The sequence below is a fragment of the Falco rusticolus genome, chromosome 1 (assembly GCF_015220075.1).
Source record: "Falco rusticolus isolate bFalRus1 chromosome 1, bFalRus1.pri, whole genome shotgun sequence".
In the NCBI taxonomy this organism is placed as follows: Eukaryota; Metazoa; Chordata; class Aves; order Falconiformes; family Falconidae; genus Falco; species Falco rusticolus.
This window is the reverse complement of record NC_051187.1, coordinates 37,871,475-37,888,276: the sequence shown is the minus strand read 5'-3', so window position 1 is coordinate 37,888,276 and position 16,802 is coordinate 37,871,475. Positions and strand designations below refer to the sequence as shown.

The window sequence follows — 16,802 nt, the reverse complement described above, 5'->3', positions numbered from 1 at the left end:
AACATCAGTACTGGGCACCTACGTAAGCTTCATGCCTTTGATCAAGCAACAGTTCTTTTTCTTTCAGTAGTTTCTTCAAACTACTCCTATCCAAACCAGTTTCTCCTGCACACAATGCAGTAACAAAACCAAGTTACTGTGCAGAAAGCAAAGCATGCATATTTCTTTCACTCCCGATGCTCACATTCAAATTTTATAGTTTGCTCCACTTCTGTTAATGGGGGAGTGAATGCAGACTAAAATATATTAGCAGAAAGGCTTGCAATGAATCACAGCATTTTCACTTTCCTCACTTTCTCCTGCTAAAAAGCAGGCTTCACACTTCCATAACATGTTCTGTCTCCTACTGCAAAGGGAAACCTTTATCTGAAACTGAAGGAAAGGGCAGTGGAAGACTTGGGTTCAGAAGAGATTTATTGCTAGCTTTGCAACAAAATTCAGTCTACCTTTGAATCACTTGGTCTGCCTGTCCATAAAAATGAAAATAACACATCTCAACAAGGAATGAATCAGTGTCACAGACTGTCATGAGATCTGTGCACAGAAAGCTCCACACAGAATTTAAAACTTTTTTTCTGTATCCTCCAGGGATCCTTCACACATTAAAAAGATTAAAAGTAGTTATAATCCCTCTTCTTTCTATTATTGCTGCATACAGCACTGAAATCCACCTATGGAGATTTTAATTATCTCCAAGGCAGAGGAACCTTCTTGCTTTTATTCTACCATTTTTTTCCAACAGAAGCAAAGTATTACCACAGCCAGATACACTACGCAAGTCTTAACACTAATAACAGAGGTAGACTCGTGTCTCTGTGATTAAAGAGACCACTGTTGCTAGGGAAACGAGGTTATTCAGATCTCCTAAACCCAGTGCAATGCTGCACAGGCTGTTCAGGCTCTACCTGGGAGCAAAAAGACCAGAGCAAAATGATTAGACCCAGGAGCTCACCTGCTCAGGCACTTCCAGCTGCTCTGGGTGCTGCTGTTGTAGATTGCAAATGGAGAGAGCAGCTGGGCCTAAGCAAAAGCACTTGGTTTCTTAGCCGGTGTCTCAGGTAGGGTGAACATTAAGAGAGAGAGTTCTTACTCTCCTTTTAGGGTCAGCCAGTAAGTCAACAGTAACACAACCATCAAAACAAGCAAAAGATGAAACACAGGAACAACAGGCAATTGCTGACAAGGGACAACTAAGGAAATGGGCTCACATACGAGGATGATGGACTCAAACATGTTGTATGGAGAGAGCACCAGAGATAGATACTGAGGACATTACTCAGGTGTCATGCTCCTCCCACCTCAGCAGCAGGCCCCCTTTCTCCTTCTCTTCGGACAACCTGTAAGATATCCCATCCCACAGAGAAGAGCAGCAGTTGTGACTTAACAGAAACGAGCCCTCTCAGCACCTAGAAGTTGCCATTCCTACCACTGGCCCTCTGACATTCTCTCACAGTACCCCTCTCCTGCACCAGCACAATCCTCAAGTGCAGGGCACTACCTGCGGATAAAAGGCTCATCACCACTTCACATATTCTGCTAAAAACCTCAAGCATTTACTTCCACCTTTGGTTCCGACAGCAACAGCCTCCCTGGCCTTGCTTTGCTCCAGCTTTCATGAGTCTTTTCTACTATCCCCCTCCTTAGTTACTGCTTTCATCCTTTCACCACCTTTCTCATCTCTGTCCCCTTTTCATTTTATTTTGGTTTTCTCAGACTTAATATGACTTTTCTTTATTTTGCTGTTCTTCCACTCTTCTGAACTGCTCCTCTCCATCACTGCCTTGAATTCCACCTGGCTGGGGGGTAAGGAAAAATCTAACAAATTTACAGTTAGTCACAAAAAATTCACTGGCCCTCAGACAGCATGGCAACACTGTTCCCTTGTCCTATTGCCTACACCCTTCCTGCTGGGTGCCGCATTCATTCTTTGGGAATATGAAATCAAGTCATAGATCTAACTTGAAAGCAGGAAGGGAAAAAGAAATTAACTTCTAAGTAAAAAGGAAGATTAGCTGAGTCTAATCCAGGGCCACACAATGGTTCAAATGCATGTGTCATACTTTCACAGCATCACAACATCCATAGCTGCTTGAGAGGCTTAACAGCAGCATGCAGCAAAGCTTCCAAGCTAGCTGTGCTCCAGCTAATCCTGCTAAAAGAGCAGCGAAGCCACTGCAGCTCAGACCTGCCTGCCTAAGTAAATACCCAGAATCCTGGAGGGGGAGGGGGAGTTGCACCTCATACCAAAGGCCCACATCACTGTGGCTTCATTGTAAATGGTACCAAGGCTAGCACAAGTTTGTAATGTCTATACTCATTCCAAAAACATTCCTACAGCTGCAGAGCAGAAGAGGGCTAAGGCAGTTTGCAACCTCTGCCTCTGTGTTTCTATGCCAAGGAATGTGTGAGGCCATAGTTTGACAACACATTGTCTTGGCAGCAATAGGGTTTAAGGTTTCCCCCACCAAGTCATAAACCTCTGCATGGCCTTTCCCCTCTTATCCCCTTAGTTCTGCAACCCCACAGATGTCTATGGCCCAGATAAAGAACTCAGCCAGCTCAAAGAAAAATATCTTTGACACTTCCCTTCTAAGCTGGATCAGCTCTCTGATCTAGTTCATGGCACAGAAATCCAAACGGAAAGGATACATGCATGGTAGTTCAGGGGTGAGTATACTTAAAAGTTTGTACTGCAACCTAAGACATCATATTTGCAAAACGCTGCTTGAGTTTCTTTAGACTGAAGTTCAGTCACTTCCTGGGATTTACACATGGCTGGTTTGGAGGCAATTTACCAGAATGCAACACGCTTTTTTTTTTTTTTTTTTTTTTTTTGTAACCTTTACGTTACTAACATGCCTTACTGACCTTAGCTCCAGCTTTTACATACTACCATTTGCTTAGTGATAAATAATAGAGAGTCATGTCATTTTATTTCTTAGTGCTGGCCAGGCTACTTGGAGAAGTATCAGGGATTCAGTCCCAGTGCTGAGCACACGTAGAAGTACATCAGTGTGGATGGACTGTGAATGCTGTTGCCTAGGGAATACAGCAGCACTTTCTAAAAAAAAAAAATAGAAGAGTTAAACTATGGAAAACTAAGCATTTTGCTTATTTCCTTGGCACCTTCTGAATCATCATTTCCAAAACAAGGAAACAGCGTGCTCAATACTTTGTACACTTTCACACAAAACTGAGATCCACAAACAATGATTTTCTTCTGCCCCACAATGAATCAAAGGGGGGGGGGGGGGGGGGGGAAGATACATTCACCATGTCAAATCCCTACAGCTTTGTTCTTAGATTGATGAACAAAAGGCTCCCCTAGGATACTAAACAGATTCAAAACAAATTATCTCCTTCATGTTCTGTATTTCTTCTCTGTGTAGACAGTACATCTACCTGTAAAGATGTTTAGTGAAACCTGAAGCCCCCACTGAAATACAAAATCAATTCACTTAGCAACAAAAAATACCATTAGTTTGCAAGTTCATTCTTTAATATTAGACGAGCAGGAAAACAGAAAGGCAAAAAGTAACAAAAGCTAGTTCCCAGCCTGCCTATGGCCTCATACTGTATTTCTCCATTAAGTGCATGAAGAGAATCCAACTATCAGTGCTGACAGACTCTTACAAGGCACCACTTTATTTGCCATAGAAGGAAAATGTCCACAGAGGATGATCTTGCTTGCCGCTGCTGAACAAGCTGTTTGGGAGCATGAGTTGCAAGAAGAAGAATTGCAGTGAAATACATAACATAGCCCACCCACAGGAAACACCCATCAGCACACAAAACCAATGCAGCGTTAAACAAGCGGTTTCATACAATGCAGCCAAGCTGCAGTTTCCCTTCTGCAGACATGAAATGGGCTCTGAAAGCGTTCCGTACATTGACAATCTGCAAGGAAACACTCTTTCGGGAAAAGGATGAAAGGGGAGTACCCCAGAAAGGTAGGTTTCTAAATATGCAGCTGAACATTGGAAGGCCAACTACAGCTTACACAGAAACTAAAAAAGGGGTTCTGTGAATCCAAAACTTCAGCAAATTTTCCTGAAATCAGCATATCCACTTCAGGCTTGCATCCTTCCCTCTCACCTTGTAATAGTTCACCTTTCTGCAGCATGTTAAGTGGCTGCAGAAACAAGTATGTCATGTACATTTTACCCAATGTTTCATTTTCTTTTAAGGGCAAGGGTGTGTTTGTGTGTGCACATGTGAGTGCATGTGTATACATGCATGTAAAGATTGAGAACTGCATCTTATTTTTGAGATGGAAGAAGGAGAAAGCAATGTACCTTACATATAGAAACAGCAAGACAGCTGGTGGTTCTCTCCACCCTCCCTCCCACAGGGGATCTCAGACCATAGATGTTAACCAGCTTCCAAGAAACTTATATCTCTACCACAGACGAGCTTTATCCTTGTTGCAGCAGACAGCACCCTTAAGTCTTTGGGAGATGAATTAACTGCAGTCCATTTTTAATCTTTTAGGTGTGTCAAACCCAGATCATTAAACATCTAAAAAAGATCAGAGTTCTTTAATCTGCCCATATATTCCATAAAGAGTTCACACAGAGACTAGAGGACAGGTCTGATCTGTTTGTTACAGAGACAAGCTGCTGCATTTTGCTCCAACTGGCAGTTTCCTGGGGACAGATTTAACATTTACACAGATCTAATAGCCATACAGAGTGAGGTTCCATGATCCAGCCACAATGTGAAAGCTGGGACTACTGAGACCATTCTCCAGCTCAGGGAAGCCTAAGGCATGCTCACACAGGACAGAAAGAACTACTCACTGAGGCTACCAAGAGAGTTGTTACCATAAGAAAAATAATCAGGAAGCTAACCTGATCATCCAGGAGAGTCCATTTATTACTAGACAAGACTGCACTGTAGCATGCAAATTCCAAAGATTTCCCTTCTGCCAGCCAGCACAACTTCCCCGCTGCCAATCTTTGCTTCAGACAATTCCAGCTTAGCAGTCATGGGGTGCTACATGCCAAGGAGTGTAGACCAAGCTGTCATCCACACATTGCATTCAGCCAGGCTTTGACACAGTACATGCCACAGAGGTCGGCAAGGGAAGAGTAGTAGCAGAGGTGTAAATTCCCATCTCTCTAAGACATCTGACACTTGGATCAGTTTCAATCAAACTGACATGCTGGGAGGGAAGCACAACCATTGCACACCACAAAGTAGACAAAGTGCAACTGATTATAACAGTTGTGATCAGGAAGAAAACAGGTTACACATTTAGAAGATGTGACCTTTCAAATACAGGGTGTCTCCACAGCAATTGTTAAATTTTAGCATATACTATAAGCATGCAGTATGTAACTAACATCAGGAAATAAAGTTACCCATAGTTACTGCAGAAGGCAAGACCTGAACATTTTGCTATGACAGCTGACAACACCTGTGTCCTACTGGTTGCTACATGGCCTTCAGGGTGCTTAAAGGGTTTAATCACCATCACTTAGAGCCCTAAACATCAGTGAGTAAACACATGCATATATGAATGAGGTATGTTTCCAGCACGACTGGCTGCAAATATGCTGCCAACAGGTAAAGATGGAGAAATTCTTGTCAGGCCTGAATTACATAGGTACCATCCATTCCAGGAAGAATGTCAGAATACTTAATTCACAATGCAGGCCAGGGCCCAAAACAGTGAAACTCCTGTTGCCTTTTTCTTTTTTTGCTGTTTCTCCTGAATGTTTACTGTTAAATTATATGGCACAATATAACACCCCATAACATGGACGAATACCTCTCAGACTCCTGCCTTGGAGAGAGCAGAAAGTGAATCTGTTTCCATCCAGGGTCTACGTCTTTAGATTTCTCTCCCATTCTATGTTTTCTCAGGCAGGCTGGAAAGGCTTCCATTCATTTTGGCAGTCAGGCCACTGGATGTTCTTGGCGAAGTAAATCCCAGAGCAAACTGCAACACCTTTCCAGTTTTGTTTTCCATTCCTTACTCAGGATTGTGCACCAAGTTTAGCTGTTCTCATTCACTGCAAGTCTAACAGGCAGAAAGTAAATTTTAGGCCCGATTGTTCAGAATTAAAGACTTCTTTCAGTATAAAAATACACAGACAGGCAGATACATTCATAAGTTCACGTGGCTTTGTACCAAAGGCACCAGGAGCTTTTGCACTGACTAGATCAGAGGTGCAAGCTGAAATAGAGAAAGGTTTCCATGAAAAATAAGGTAAAAAACAAACCCAAACAAGTAACCAACAATGAACCACACACAGCTGCAAGGAGAAGAACCTAGAGGTCAGACTTTTTTCTCAACAAAAGCAGGGGCTGCATTGTAAGAGCTACAGTTGTAGGATTCAAGCAGTCTCCACTCTCTTTGTGGGTTCCTGTCCACGTCTCCCTCACTGTCCCATAACAGGCATGTTTGCAGGGAGCACAGCAAACCACAGCAGGAGCCGGCTAAACTAAAAATAACTGGAAAGAAGTTATTTTGTAACGCAGAGCAGTTTCCTATTCCATTTCACTGATCGGCTCCAGACAATGCATCAGTATAACAGCACAGAGGTGGGATGAAGCAAATGTGACTGTTCATGTCAGCACTACTGCTGTGCTCAAACTACAGCCTTTGTTGCATTTCTTGGGGGGGGGTTGGAAAAAACAACCAAAACCAAAACCACCAAAAACCAACCTAGTAACAAAGTCTACAAGGAAACTGCACGTACTAACTACATTGGGAAGGCGGCTTCCCTCATACCTAATGTGACTCTGTCATTTGTCAAGTGAATGAAGAAAATTCCAACCATGATCAGCATTACTATTTTGTTTTTCACAGTTGCCTCAAGAGTTTTGCAGCCACTTCAAACAATGTTTGCAACAGGAATCTCCAGAGAAGTAGAAGAGAATAGAAAGTTAATAGAAACAAAATGGACCAATTGCCACAGCATGATTAGTTAACAAAAAACTCCACGATGTATATATACCATTTTGTGTATTTAACTAGAGCAGATCAAGAGTCCTTCCATGCAGAAAGGAAAGTGCCTGTTAAAACAAAAGTTTAAATGAACTGGCAATTTTGTGAGAAGGGAAGGGAGGATCAGCCCTTGGCAGCAGGAGGTACTAAAGTCTATTAAAAAACTCCCTGGTAAACATGTGTGATAAGAATACTGTTCTATTTCTAGATCTCCAACTTCTTTCAGTATGAGTTGCTTTGGCTTTTTTTTCATATTGTTTTCTCACTAGTGTAGCTAGGACACTAAGAAGCCGATAAAGCTAGCCACCATTTTCCTGTTTACACTGTCAATCTAGCCATTGACATCTTACTTATTATACTGTAAAAAAAAAAAAAAAAAAAAAAAAAGCTATTGATTTACCATCTTGGCCTAGAACAAGCAACCCAAGCTAAAAGCCTTGCTAGGCAGATGGCTCTGCCTACACCACTAACAACCTTTTCTGAACACAGCTGCTGCCCAAGCTCAGTGTCTTCCTGTCATCTGGCTGGAGAAGAAAAAACAAGAGTTTTGTATCATTCACAAGCACAGCAAGGTAGTTATTAAAACATTTTTTTTTTTTTTAATTAAAGATGCTGAAGGTAGAACACAGCTCCCTACCAGCATTAATAAACACCATCTACTCTCCATCTCTTTTCCCTTGAAACTACAAGATAAGATGAAGTAGTTGGGGGTCACATGTCAAGGTTTGTTCTGGGCGAGTAAGTTTTCACCTGACACACCATACCACCTTTCTTCCCAGACTGTGTGCTTCTTTTGCAGAATCTCCTTTTAGAAGTGGTAGTCCTCCTCTAATTACAATTGTGAAGAATAAATTCAGAAAAACATGAATCAAGAACAAGCAGCACAGTGGTGCCAGTTAAAAGTTCTCAGAGAAGCTGAAGAGCAGATGAGAGGAAAAAACCTCTCAGTCTGAGCTCATGGCGTACTCCATCAGACACCAACAACGCTGTTTTACACTTCAGCATCATTGACCAATTCATTGCTGTTCAGATTTTATTAAATATGGGATAAAAGAGAGCTTATTTTGGTAACACAGATGTGTTACACCGCCATTTCATTAAGCCCTGCCATCCCACGGCATGAATGAGCCAAAAAGTGATTCTGAAGCCATGCCAAGGGGAAGCACTAAAATGCCAATTAATATCATCCAAAGGAAAACAGGACCACACCAGTCCCAACTAATATGAAACAACTTACAGAGACGACTATGCTCCCCAACAGTTTTCTTCTGTACCCAAACTTGTATATACAAAGCAGAGCTTCTGCTCAGACAGTAGCTCTCAAAGCGAACTGTTGGAGTCCTCATGCCCAGTGAGTCACAAAGAAGTTTCATACAGTAACTTTACACCAAGGCCAAGAACTGAGCTCTTGTGGCTCCCTAATACTTCAAGGAGAGCTGTGGATTTGCAGAGGCGCACAGACCCAAGCAGGATCAAAACCCAGCTGCCTGTGCAGACAGCTGTGACTGCCACACACCCACTTCTTCAAGTGTACTGGGAAGCTGTAATTCAGATCAGCTGGTGCAGGTGAAGAGGGCAAAGCAGGACAAGGACTTACCTGTGGAAACAGCTCTCTGTTGCAGACCCTGCTGCAGGCTTTGCACTACTGCTGTACTACAGATGATGTAGCCAAGGACTGCTGACAGTGAGGACTTGTTCCCAGGCAAGTCACAAAATAAAGAGATTTTCAGGAGTGTGACCCCACACCCCACTTCCCCGCACAAGATCTCTTTCCCTACTGGTGAAGGAAGCTTCTTAGGGAAATACTCTGGACACAAAGTGTTAAGAAACACAAAATATATGCACTAAGTGTGTGTATATATACACACACACAGAGCACAAGATTGATCAGTTATCCCAGCTATTTGGGAACTGGACTTGTCTGTGCCAAAATACAAGCTGAAACCAAGGAATCCACACCAGACACCTACTGAATAGTCTGCACAGCAGGGTAAGATTTTAAAAGATTAACCAGTATAGCATGGACACTCACATACAGAGCAGACACAGCCAGTGATGATGTTTACTGCTGTTAACACTTTCAATTCCAAATTCCATTGCTTAATAAAAACAGATAGAGTGTGAGCACCTAGTCCAGAGCATAACACAAGCCAGAAGCAAACCTAGAGAACTGGTTTACCCCAGAGGAGCTAGTTCAAAGCAAGAAATCTTTAAACACAGTATAGCAGCAAAAGAAACACTTTCTCCTTTTATTTTCAGTGGCATCCCCCTCCTGGGAGCCAGATGACCATTCTCCAAGCTGAAGCACTGAAATTCCAGAAGGAGTGATAATCACAGTGTTCAGACACTGGTACTTAAGGCCTGCTTCTGATTTCAAGCCCGAAAAAAAGAATATCAATTATTTACCAGAATTACGACCTACTTCGCAGATAATAGCCTGGGATCTCCTCCCTCCCCCCTTTACAAGTAATATTTTGCTAGAGAACAAAGCACTAAAAAGGAAAGTAAGTGGGAGTAGCTGGAACAGGGGCTGTCTTGCATGAGCTATCAACCACCAAAAGTAGCATCACATCAACTGCTGGTGAACAGCCCCGGGCAGTTCCCAGCAGGCAGGTGGTGATCAGAACCAGCTCCCATCGTGTCAGGGACCACTGCCCACTCATCCCTTTGCTCACTGCAGCACTCAAACAAGGGGCTTAAAAGCATCTTGTGCTCAGCCAAAGCAATGAGCAGGCCTGAATGCCTGTGACTGACACCTGAATAGTGACCATGGAAACCCCAGCTAATAGATGCTCTGCATGAACTGATGTTGAAATCTGTATTTTGACAGGAAAAAGAATCTACAAATTAAAGAACCTCTAAGAGAAGCTCTAAGGGGGACCACCTACAGCTGTGAAAAGTCTCAAATTCGTAAGACAAAATCCAAAATCTTCAAGACACAGGGCTTCTAAAAGCCCTTTGTGTGCAGCAAGAGATAACAGAACTTTGTGCCCAAATGCATTACAAGTACACATAATGGTCTCAGTGTCTTGACCAGATATCTTAGAAGGAACAGAGACAGACCTAAATGATTCGTTGGCCCCATTCAGTTAAAGTTAACAGAGGTGGGGAAACACAAATTCACATGCATTTCTATTGCACTGGAAGCTGGTTTCACCCCACTTACCCCCAAACAACTGATTTAGGAATGGTGTCAACCTAAACTCCTTATATAGTCCAGAGGCATGTCCGGAAGCAGATGAAAATCTTAGGTGGGATAAACAGTTTACTGGAAGGGGATAAAGCGCTTGACAAGAGAAGAAATCCTCACAGTTATGCCCCACCCCACCCCCCCACCCCCCCCACCCCGACAGAGGGAGAGGATCCAGGCCATGGTTTCTGATCTGACCTGACCATTTTGGAAGGGAAAAAGATTAGCCAGGCACAAATACTTACTCTGAACTGACTAAATTGTATGTACCACTAATCTTTGTGCCAGTTACAGAGCACACACCCAAAAGGATGGCTGTGCTCCTCCATGCAGCACAGCTGTGGCCTGCTGGCTGCTCTAAAGCTTAGCTGCCTCATATCTTCATTCCTTTTACAGGAAATGTATTTATTTATTTTAATCTCTTGTCTTTCATATCATGTTTGTAGGCAGTCAAATATTTTGAGTGAAAACTTCAGAGAAAAACCTAACCCTCTTTAAACAGAATAAACATACAACCCGAAGCAAGTAAAACACAACAGGCAAAAAAATAAAGGAACACTTGTACATCAGCACTATATTTAGATACTGCTTTACTAGGACTTCTAGAGAAACTTGGAAGACTTGTTGTGTTGATGCTTAGTCCAGCCCTAAAAAGCTTCAAGCAGTTTGAAACAACCCTGAAATAGAAGTTCTGACGTTTTTGACTGCAAGCTGCACAGAACAGATACTGTTCAACAGCACAGTAGCTGTTTTCTATAAAACCTCTGCACACCACTACTTTTCCTGGACTAATGCTTCACTTTCATTTTCTGCAGCATTTTCAAACAACTACACGGTCTGACAGACACACACTTTGAAAGGTTTGAGATAACTGAAGAATTATAGGACAAGACAAGACTCCTGTCAGTATTACTACAGCAGACAGACAGAAATACTACCTGGAAGTTGCTATATGGGACTAGCTATCCAATGTGCCAAGCAGGGCATCCACTCACATCAAGCAGAAAGGTGGTTCCTGCCCCAAGAGTACAAAGTCGCATCCAGGCAGGTTTTGAATGCCTCCAGAGAAGGAAACTCCACAAGCTCTCTGGGAAGCCTGTTCCAGGGCTCTGTCACCCTCAAGGTAAAGAAGTTCTTCTTCGTGTTCAGACAGAACTTCTTGTGTTACAGTTTGCGCCCATTGCCCCTTGTCCTGTCCCTGGGCACCATTGAAAAAAGCCTGGTCCCATCCTCTGGACACTCACCCTTAAGGTATTTGTACACAATGATAAGATCCGCTCTCAGCCTTGTCTTCTCCAGGCCGAACAGACCCAGCTCTCTCAGCCTTTCCTCATCAAGGAGATGCTCCAGCCCCCTCATCGCCTTCGTAGCCCTCTGCTGGCCCCTCTCCAGTAGCTCCCTGCCTCCCTTGAACTGGGGAGCCCAGCACTGGATGCAGCATGGCAGATGTGGCCTCATCAGGGCAGAGCAGAGGGGCAGGATCCCCTCCCTCGACCTGCCAGCCATGCTCCCCCTAAGGCACCCCAGGATCTCACTGGCCTTCTTGGTGCTAGGGGCACACTGCTGGCTCATGGGCGACTGGCTGGGCACTTGCAGAAATAAGTTGCAGAGTAAGGTTTGGCCAGAATGGAAGAGACAAAAAAAAAAAACCCAACCAAAAAAGATAAAACCAACAGACAAACAAAACACACACCCAACCCCCATCCCCACCTCCCAACAACATCAAAAAAACCCTTAACCTGGGATTTGTTTTACTTCTTCACAGTGGTGCATGTCACAGTATAGATTTTACATAGTTCATAAAATGTGCCCACAGTGTTGGGCACATTTTATGAACTATGTAAATGTGCCAACACTGTGGGCACATAGTTTATTACAAAAGCTGCATGTGGCAATAGAAACCCCGTTCAGAACATCACTACCAGAAAACAACCATCTTCAAGAGGCTCCTTTTCTGTCCCAAATACTCCTTTCTCCTCCTAAAACCAAAAATGTTAAGAATAGAAAAGAAGGAAGGTATCTTGGGAAGGTGAATTAAAGGGGGAGTACTGGTACAGGACACGGGGCTGAATTTTTGGGACCACACTGGTACCTCCTAAGCCCAAGCAACTAAGTAAAATAAGACTTAGACCCAAGCTACTTGACCAAATTCTACCCTAGATCCTTGGCCAAGAAACTTTCAATCAAAAAAACTCTAGACTATAAAAACAGCAGGTGTTAATGCCACAGAGAATGACATCAAGTAGTAATGGAAGAAACAGTTCACACAAAAGAGATGACAAATATCCTCAGGCACTTTCTTCCTCTTAATAATCACAACCATTTCAGTTGTTAGTTTCATATCAGCAACACAGGGCTTGTGGACCACAAGTAGCTAGACACAGAAGGAGCTACAGGAAGTGAAACATGCCTCTTCCATCCTAAAATAAAAATGGGCTGGACCTCAGTACCAACTGAACATTTTATAGAGGGCAAGCTGTCTTTTAACAGCAGCTTGGTAGAGATGAAAAATGATGGGATAGCCTCATTTTTGTTTATGGGTTTGTTTTTAACAGATGGGAATGAGAGATGAGAAACAAAACAAGCATTACTCATTCCTTTTGCATATTACTCCTGAACATAACAGCCAAGAAAAAACATAGTTTCATAGGCACCTGCACTGATGATCCATACGTATTAATGGATCTTAACACAAAGCTTTCCTAAGGCTGAAGGCTGAATTCAGTGAGCAAGGTGAGAATTTCCTAGGTGACGCCAGTGTATCCTTGTGCCCACTACCTCTCAAAGACTAAAGTACTCAATCCTCAGTTTAAATGTCAAGCAGATGGGGCTGGGGTCTCTGGCCATCGATTAGTGTGCCCCTCTTCAACAGAAGCATGAGGATCCATGCTGTCCAGCTCTATTACAAGATTAGGTGCAGGTTTTCCTCTGGCTATGATAAGCACCTGATGTTGACAAATGGGAGTGAAGTAAGAAAGGGGCAAAAAAAAGCACAGCTGACCCTTGTCAAAGGGCAGCAGTATAGTGGCCTGGACTTCACATAAACTGGATGTTAACCAAAGGACTTGGTTGTTCACCACCCTTATTCTCTACTAGTCACTACAGGACCATAGAACTGCCAGGTCCCTCTTCCAAAGCCTGGAGTTTTAATCTTAAACTGAACCTGAAGTTAACTTGAAGTCACGCATACCAGCTGTTCTGCTTCAAAGAGGCACAAAGGGTTACAGGAGCAAAGGCAACAAGAGTCTCAGAACCTGAAGTTCTCACGAAAGTGACTATTTTAGTAGAGTACCACCAACTATTCCTGGTGCTGTTGTGTCTTGGTTATGAGGATTTGAGCCTCCTTCCATGGCTGCCTCCCTCCCACAGGAAAGGATAAGCACTGACTGATAGGTGCCTAGCAAAGAGGAGCCACTATTCCTTTTCTATAAAGCTTATTGGAAACAAAGTTCCCCATGGGACCTGGCAAAAAGCCAAGGGTGAAATGCAAAATTTAGCAACAGCAGGATCTGCAGCACAGTAGTCTCAGCGCCCAGACTTTTCTAAAGGGATTACTGGCTATCAGACATTCTCAGAGGGGGCTCTTTTACATGAGGCTGGCACTTTTCCCAGTAGAAGGTGTTAGGGGATGACACAGACACTAGGTAACAGAGGCATAACAAGGCAGTATGCACTCACTATGGACAAACCCCCTTCAGGAATCAAGGAAAAGCAGTTACTGCAACAGCGAGTCTTGTCAGATGACAGTATAAACTCTGACAGCTACTAGTAGTGCACCAAACTGTGCTTAACCCCAGAATACCCCTTAAACAAAGGAGATTAGGCCCCCCTCCTTCACTCCAGGACAGGCAAATGGCACAAGTGAAACCAGTGTTTACCAAAGACCATCACATGTCTTGGCAACCCATGAACTAGTCTCATAAGGATGTTACTGATCAATGTGATTTTTCACCAGATGGATGTAACCAACCAGCAGATACTACTGACACATAGAAGCACAGGCAATCATGCTGTGACTTATAGTGGGGATGTGCATTAGCAGGCATTAAGAAAGCTTGTGCATTCCAAAGACAAATGTTTAAAACCCACCCCTCAGCAAAAACTTGGAAAGACGGTATTGCAATATGAGCTTCCCTCTGGATATGTTTCTTATTCAAATCCAAACTCACCTTTCAGGCCAGAATTAAAATGTCCCTTTCTCCCAGTGACAGTATTTTCTCTCTAATCTGCCCTCTGGATAGGATTGGCTTGCCTCTCCCCAGTGCTTCTCTCTGGCCAGAATGTAAAGCTTCTTCTTGCCTGGTATACTCCAAGAACCTCAGGCTTCTCTTGCTTAACCCACAAGGTCTGCCAAGAAGTTGAGGCTGGAAAAGTTTTGTTATGTGAATATTCCTATTTCACTGTCCCAAGCATTTCTGTAAAACAAGAAGAATGCTACACACCCTATAGCTTTGCAGATGCCAGGACACCTGGCAGGACACAGCAGGTTGCCCTATGCAGCACATCCAGTAAAGATTCTCACCTCCTTTGAGTTCTGTTAATAATCCACTTTTCCTACTGAATGCTGTCTGTACATTACAGAGCTCCTAAGAATGCAACAGCATGGGTCGTGGACACAGCCTGCACATCTGGAGGCCTGCAAACAATGGGAGGCCAAGGATGCATCATATGCCAGGAAGCTTTAGGCACCATGCAATCAGCTCAGCTAGTTCTGTGGTTTAGAGGCTAGCCTCAAAATACCATGTTCCCATTTTGATCCTACCAAAACCAGCTCAACTAATAGGTCCAAATGCTGTGTGTAAAATATATATTTAAGGAAAGCAAGATTGGGGGCGAGGCCATGAGTAGAAGCCTTTGTGTCAGGAGTTACTCCCCATCTAGTTGTTGGGTATTTTAAGTCTTTCCTTCTCCACCACCCATGGTTATTAAGTTCAATATAAGAGGAGGAGGGAACCACCTTGGACAAGCCTCTTCTGCTTAGTTTCCTTAAAAGGTAACAGGTTCCCATTTAGTTTCACAATGTGTAACTGAACACTAGCATAATCCACTATTGCAACTACTTATTTTAATTACTTAAAACACAACAACAGGTCCAGTCAAACTTATTTCCCTGTCCCCAGTACTAGTCTTTCCCTCTGTTCTCACGCTGGGTAGGAGAAGTATTACACAAAATGGCATCCAATGCCAAAACCTCTTCCATTCTTTAATTAGCAAAGCCCATGACATTAATCTTGCAGAGCAAGGCTCTCAATCAGTGACGAAAATAGCTTGCACATAGAAAAAGAAGTGGTATTACTTGGGATGCCATTACTTGCAAGAAACGGAGCACAGACATCCTGCAGTACCATCAAGAAGAAATGGAAGAAAAGACTGTAGAAATGGCTTGAAATAGAAGTTACAAAAAAGCAGTTGCTTTAAACGGAAACCCATCAAACAACTTTTTTCTGCATGAGCAAACAATCCCAATAATTTCTGACTGGCTTCTTCAATATTCCATCCAAAGAGTCAGGCATTCCTAGCTACAGAGATTTTTTTACTCCATTAGAGGAACTGAAACCTTTTTCCTCCTGACATGGGGAACACATTTAATGTCAGCTGTGTAACAGATTATGTATGCATGTGAGTTAATGTCTCTCCTGGCAGTAGTTAATGGATGATCCTGGTAACATAAGAATTATATCAGAATTCCACCACAAAGGATAAAACTAACTTACAAGGAAACAGCTTTGCACAAAGTGAGCTAGAGCTGCAAATTCAGACTAAGGCTTAATTTAGGTATGCTTCTGTCTGCGAGGGTAGGAACAAAAAATTAAACTGAGGAGGAAAAGAAGAGCAGAAGACCTGGTGACAAACAGAGAATTCAATCCAAGGAGAAGATAGCAAAGAGAAGGTGGCTTTTCTGAGAATGACAGCTGGAGAAAGGAAGTCCCAGCATGCAGGAAACCCAAGGCAGAAAGCACTTTCCACGCCTCCAGGATGCTGGAAATTAGGAGTATTCCAGTAATTTAAACTTAATTACTTATAAAATTACAGCTCTCTGAATGCAATCAGACCACTCTGGAAACTGGCAAAACCTATCACTACTTCAGTATCACTTGGGCAGTTTGTTATTCATGAGAAGTGACACAATAAACTCTTCCTTCTCTGTACCTTGCATACGTAAAAAGTAAAATATGACAGTCAGTCATTCACAGTGATCACTGGAAAAGCATCTAGGAAACCTTTGCAACGTTTAGCAGTGTGGCACCATGGTTACTAAGACAATGCAAGGCACAAAATCCTGCTATCTAATCCCTTTGTGTGTAACCATCTGGGGCGGCAATTCTTTCATGTAATAGGGATGAGCCCCAGTATTTTAGAAACGTGATGGTTTGTCCAACATCCAAGGTTTTTCCATTACTTCTTATCTTTCTAAAATGTACAGATGTGCTAAATTTATTTATTCATTACTAACAGGACATGTGACAAAGACAACAGCTAAGAAGATCACAGTTGTTTTGTTCTGCAAGTGAACAGTTAAGACTCTAGGAAGAACCAGATTAGTATCCAGCAATGCCTTGACTTCCTCCATTTTTAACCTGAGGTATTATTTACCTATACTTGAAACTTTAAAGTAAAAGTTAAAAAAAAATATTTAAGATCTTTGGGCAGAAGTCA

At 42.8% G+C, this 16,802-nt stretch overlaps 1 protein-coding gene across 2 annotated transcripts in view; it reads right to left on the bottom strand.

Annotated features, from left to right (window-relative positions):
• BCR (BCR activator of RhoGEF and GTPase) overlaps nucleotides 1-16,802 on the bottom strand; it is a 102,211-nt gene that overhangs the window by 54,779 nt on the left and 30,630 nt on the right. The gene's annotated exons all lie outside the window — the stretch shown is intronic.